Source organism: Propithecus coquereli, unplaced genomic scaffold, assembly GCF_000956105.1.
Source record: "Propithecus coquereli isolate 6110/MARCELLA unplaced genomic scaffold, Pcoq_1.0 Scaffold94, whole genome shotgun sequence".
Lineage (NCBI taxonomy): Eukaryota > Metazoa > Chordata > Mammalia > Primates > Indriidae > Propithecus > Propithecus coquereli.
The window spans coordinates 4,775,441-4,781,689 of record NW_012155729.1 but is presented as its reverse complement, the minus strand read 5'-3'; positions in this window follow the sequence as shown (position 1 = coordinate 4,781,689).

Here is a 6,249-nt window from a genome sequence, read left to right as displayed (position 1 = left end):
TAACACTAGTGGAGTCTAAGACTGAGAATTTTATGACTGTGTCTGGCCTTGGAACATTCATTGGATCGATTCTCTGGAGGCCTTCTTAAGGATGAGGTGTGAAACTATAGGTCACTTGCTGTATGGTATAGTTAAAAGCTGCCTTGGTTTCTTAGTCATAACATACGTATACAGATAAATATACCCAGATACACATACATGTACGCACATTCACCCTTTCACATTTGTTGTTTTGCAAAGAAAAATATAAATTTATTTATTACATCTAAATCTTAATGGCAATATATATTGCCATCAAGACAATCCTATATGAGAAGTCTGCCCTAAACTTGCTATTATTCCTCATGCCTCCTTGGGAAATTATACTTTTTCTACTGTCTTAGATTTCTTAACTACTACAAAGGGAAAGAATATCTGCCTTAAGAGGGTTGGTGTAAAAAATTAAATAAAATATCATTTATACAAGGGTTTTGGGTACATGGTAAGAGTTTTACTAAGAGTGAAATTTTATTAAAATATTTGTATGTTTTTATTGCAACTTTGTTCTCAAATATTTTTTATGTATCAAGGGAGGTTTTCAGGTCAAAGCCAAGCCAAGTTTAACCTTCTCAAGTGCCTTTTCCTTAATATTCCTTTTAAGGCAAGGTAGATAAAAAAGTAAAATTAAAAAAAAGAAAGTCCAGGTCAAAGCAAAATAGTATGATTGCCAAACTTAATGTAGAATAAAGACTGAAGTTTATCCAAATACCTAAGAAAATTTTTAAAAAATGTTTATTTTGAATTAATTAGATATTTGATAATTCTAATTTAATTATCTGGAATTCCCCTTCATTCTTGATCTTTTCGAGTCTCATTCTATTTGGAACACTTTAAAATCATTATATAATAATTTGAACTGTATACATAGACACAATAAAACCAATTGCATTGTTCTGAATATTATTAATAAAATGATAAACTGATAATTTTCCAGTCATTTCTTTAGCATTTTTTTGTACAAAGCTAATTAGACTAAAAAAAAAAAAATGTGTAGCAGTTATAGATCTAGAGAACCTCATAGCTTTTCTCTGATGAAAATAAAACACATTGTGACTTCATGCTTATTAAAAATTAACACCCTGTCTTTTTCACATTTATTTTCATAATTGGGAAAGTATATTCACCCTAACAAATAAAGGTTTCATAATTGAGAATATTTGCCTTCCTGAGGATTGCATGTCTGATCACCCTGGGAGGCATGATCCTGTACTTTAAGAATAAGGTTGGAGTTATCAACATACTCAGTAAATCATAAGAGGTCAAATATCTATGAGTGATGCTGATGAGTTTATACTGATTAGTTAACCAAGTTTAATCCAGTGATTAAAAAATAGTAAAAAATTCTGAACCCCTTTCTACTTTCTTGCTAGATTCATCTTTCTCTGGTCACTTATTTTTACTTATTTAGTTATTGAAATCTTCCTTGCTCCTGTGTAGTTAGGGATTATGTTTTATTTCAGAGTCTTTCTCTTCAATGAATTCGTCTTTTGCTGTGTTCTGCATAGGTTTGTTAACACTGTACCAGAAGTTTTTGTGTGTGATTATACTTCAGGACGGAGTCACCGAGGTGCTTTTATTTCTTAATGTCGGCATGATGCAATCTTTACATACCTAACAGCAACACGTGTAGCTCAGAGAATAATTGTGTGTGTGTGTGTGTGTGTGTGTGTGTGTGTATGTATGTGTGAGTCAAGATGCTTGATGTGGCTTTTTGACAAAGGCCAGAAGGCTATCACCTCGGTCAGGAACTTATGAAAACAGACTGTATGCGTTTCTTCTCTTTTGCAATCACATACAAATTATTTTTCAGCAGTCCCAGAAATGGTCTATGGCTATATAGAGCCATAGGCGCAATCACAGTGTGAGCTGATCCACATATTCTGGAAATCACAAACAACCGCCTTGGTCAGGGGCTCAGATTCTAGACTTTAACAGCAGGAGGAAGAAAACATGAGGTACGCTTTGATCCTGCTGACAAAATGAGGTATTCGTACAAGATGCTACTGTCAAAATAGTTTACTTCACAGCAAAAAGAGATTCTTTGAAGAAATATGCTCAAAGCAAAGCATGTACTTATTTTATTTGCAAACAAAAATAAATCTTTTTATACTCACAGGTGGAAAATCGAACTCTAGAAGCTCCTCCTGAAGGAAAAGTAAATGTGTTTGTCAAAACAGAGGGATCCCGGAAAGCCCACGTGCGGTGGGAAGCACCGTTTCGTCCTAATGGATGCTTAACATACTCAGTCCTTTTTAATGGGATATTCTATGCAGATCAAGGTAATTTGTTTATGATTTTTAAATTTTAAATAATGTTAGAAAATTTATTTATTTTCATTTAACAATATTCCTTTTAGCCACAGATTTTAATTTATTTATTCTCCTTAAAATAACCTATGCTGATGAGTTCTGCAGTGGTTCTCAGAGTGTGTTCCTCAGAGCAGCAGCAACAACCACATCTGATAAATTCTAGGAAATGTAAATTCTTGTGCCCCTTCCCCAACCTACTGAATCAGAAACTCTGGAGGTGGAGTTCAGCAATCTGGGTTTTAATAAACCCTTCAAGTGCTTCTGATGCATGCTCAAGTTTGGGAAAGACTGATCTAGTGTATACTTTTCTTCTCTTGCTAAAATATTAGTTTGAGTCTAAAACATTATTCATGCAAAGAGTTGAGCTTTAATTTTGCAGTTCATCTTAAATAAGCTATTTTTGTGACCATTTTAAAATTTTCTAAACCAAGTTAGTAATCCTGGAGTGCATTCTAATAAATTAACTGAACATGGATTAGCCCACGTGGGGTTCCTTGTAAGTATTATTAAAATCCATCTGAATCAATAAGTTAGGTGCTAAGATAGTATGATGTGTGTTTTAAACAAACTCCACTATAGAAAAATGCAGGTATCTATTTTATCAGAAACTTTTAATTTTTATTCAGTGCTTTTTAAAATCATTTTTCAAAAGTGGTCACATTAATGTTCTAAGAGCTGTTCGCATTGTTTCCTTTTAAATCAGTAGCAAATACTCAACATTGTGGATATAGCCACACGTGCTATTAGCCATAAAATAATGTTCCTCAGACTTTAAAACATTTCTTTGTGAATTATCTACAACTATTTGTAAGACTTAATAGCATCCTCAAAGTGTAAAAACAGGTAAGGAGAGAAAAAAACAGGTTTTTCTAAATTTGAAGAGAGTGTTATTTGTGTACTATGTTAGCAAGAAAATGCACAAGGAGTCGAGTGCGTGTCAGAGTCTGAACTGATCCCCTCAAAGATTGGTGTGTCCCTTTTTTATGCAATCAGGACTTTGATGTATTCTGCTGTGAAGCACTTGTAAGATTATGAGGTGAAGGAGTGATGATCGATTTGAAAAAAGAAGCAACATTTAGGCCGGACCCATGACAGCCCAGCTATTTCCGCCAAGGCAGCTGGGTGAATAATGCAAGAGCCATGTTCCCCCTTGTGTTTAATCTTGCATTGTTTTTGCAGAGAAAATTTCTGCTTGCCTTCTAAGTCATGTCATCTTCAGTTGTCATCCCGTCCCTCAAATCATCAAAACGGTATTAAATGTTGCAAAGCTACGCAGCAAGAGAACTTTCAAAAGTCAGAACCCATTTGCAGAGCAGCCCTTGTAGAAAATGTATTCTGTTCTCGGCAGAATTTTCCTTCAGTTCTTTCCACTGAGAAGTTTACTGATTTCTCCCAGTGGAATCTGCTGGAATTTATCGGTTCATGGTTGGCAGTCACAGATTAAGGTAAATGTCGATCCGTAATGACCCTCTACATGTTAGTATTGCAGTAAAGCTGGGCTTTTATGTCAAAGATATCGGAGAGGGAGCTATTACACATGACAGGGGTGATCAAGGGACTCCAGACCAAGGCAAGCATTATTAAATATTGACTAGTTCTGTGATTTATGTAGAGCTGGAGGAAAAAAGTGACTTTTTAACCATTATATATTCTTCAGCAACGAAAACCAGCCATTTATCTCCTGCTGGTAATAAAGAACAGAGTGCCTGCATATTTTAGTGGAGGGAAAACCTGGTCTTATAAATGAGATGAACTCCTTCATGATAACATTTCAGTTTGTTAATTGCCAAAAGCAAAACAGACAAATTGGAAGCAATTATAAGATTTGACTTAAAGAGTGTCGCGGTGTGCGTTCAACTCTGGGGTTGCAAGGGGGTGAGGTTGGAAGCAAAAGGATTATCTTGGGATGGGCCCCAGGAAATTCATTTCATTGGTTCAGTGTCACTGGAACTCTCCTGTCCACCGTTAAGTAAAAGGATTTCAAATATTGTCTCGTCCTGTCACCCATCAGCAGCTGGGTGACATTTACACCGAGGGTAGGGAGGTCCACATGGCTCTACAAGAAACGAATTAAACATTAATTTATCGAACTTATTTAAGATATCATCTGTTCACTAGATTTATACAAAGCTTATTGAATTGTCTAATGGCTAATTGGTTATTTCCTTGACATAATGAACAACTGTATTTCATCCTTTCCTACGATGGCTGCTAAAGAGGTGGTGGTTGGAATTCATAAGATAGGGAAATTCAGCTGGTAGAAAGCAAGCTTAGCTTCAAAATAAATGTGCCTGCCGCTGGGTCACTGTTTTGCAGGGCAGGATATTGGGCTGTCTCTGCAAGACACCCATGTAGGAACCCTGTTCTACACGTCAACTCAGATCCAACTAAAAACTTTACAAAGTCAACATTATTTTTCATAACAAGTAAAGCAGCATGTATCAAAGTATGATTTTCTTAAAAATTATTTACTTTTGACCAGGTATTATAGTCTCATAAAACAAAATTTAAAAGACAGGGAAAAAAGTACAGTTAAAAGTACCAAACCTGTTCTGTAGTCTCAGAGGAAACTAGTATTCTCAGTTTCTTATTCCTTCTAGAAATATTTCGTATATACATAAACATATATTTTCCCCATTCACAAATATATGTAGTATTCATCCCACACATACAATTTTTACACAAATGATACCAAGTCGTACATATCATTTTGCACAATGCTTTTTTTCCATCTCAATTATTTCAAGGACATTGTCCTATCAGCACCTAATGACCTTCCTCAGTCTTTATACAGATTCATAGTATTCAGTTAGGTAGATTATACTATCATTAGTGTAACCAATTCCCAATGGACGTTTAATTTGTTTCCTATCTTTTGCTATCTCAAAAAATACCTTAACAAATAAATATATAGGTAGGCTATTTCACACATTTGAAAGTATATAAGTATGATAAACTCCTTGAATGAATTGCCAGGTTGAAGGTAATGTGAATTTGTAACTTTGTAAGATATTGTTAAATTTCACTCCATAGAGACCATACAATTTACATTCTTATAGAAAAAGTACTAGAATGCCTGTATCACTACTGCCTTATCATCAGAGCATGTAATCAAACTTATCTTTACCAATTCGATATGTTAAAAATGGTATATTATAGTATCTTGAGTATACATTTCTCTCATTAGGAGTTAGTATGAATATATTTTCATACATTTAAAAACCATTTGTATTTCTTTTTCTGTGTTATCTTTATTTATACTTTTGTTCATATTTTACCTAAGCTTTATGAATCCTTTATACATTAGGAAAATCTATATAAGTAGCAATTTTTTCCCTTTGTTAATATTTCTCCCTAGTACTTTAATGCTTTCTTTTAAAAAACATTTGTAGTCAATCTATTTGGAATTTGTATTGATATAATATGTAATGTATGGATCAAATCTTATTTTTTCTCCGAAAATATCCCAATATCTCAAAGTCATTTATTAAATAATCCATATTGTTCCCCACTTGCTGCAGTTGCCATCTTTAAAAAGTCCTAAATTTCCACATTTATCTATAAATATGTCTGGAAACATCTGTACTTTTATTTATATTATCATAGTATTTTAATTATTAAAGGAATAGAATATATTGTAATGCCTCATAGGTCTAATCCCCCTCATTATTTTTATTTTGTAGAATATTACTCCCTATTCTATTTTCTTTCAAACAATGTTTATACATTTCAAATTCCCTCCAGAATTCCTGATACTATTTTTATAAGGGTGGAACTGAAATTATAGGTAATGAAGGTGGAATTAATATCTATGATATTGAGTTTATTATATAATCAATGTCATCTAATCAATTATATTATTATACTTTTTATTTTGTGGATTTTTTCAGTCTGTCAAAAG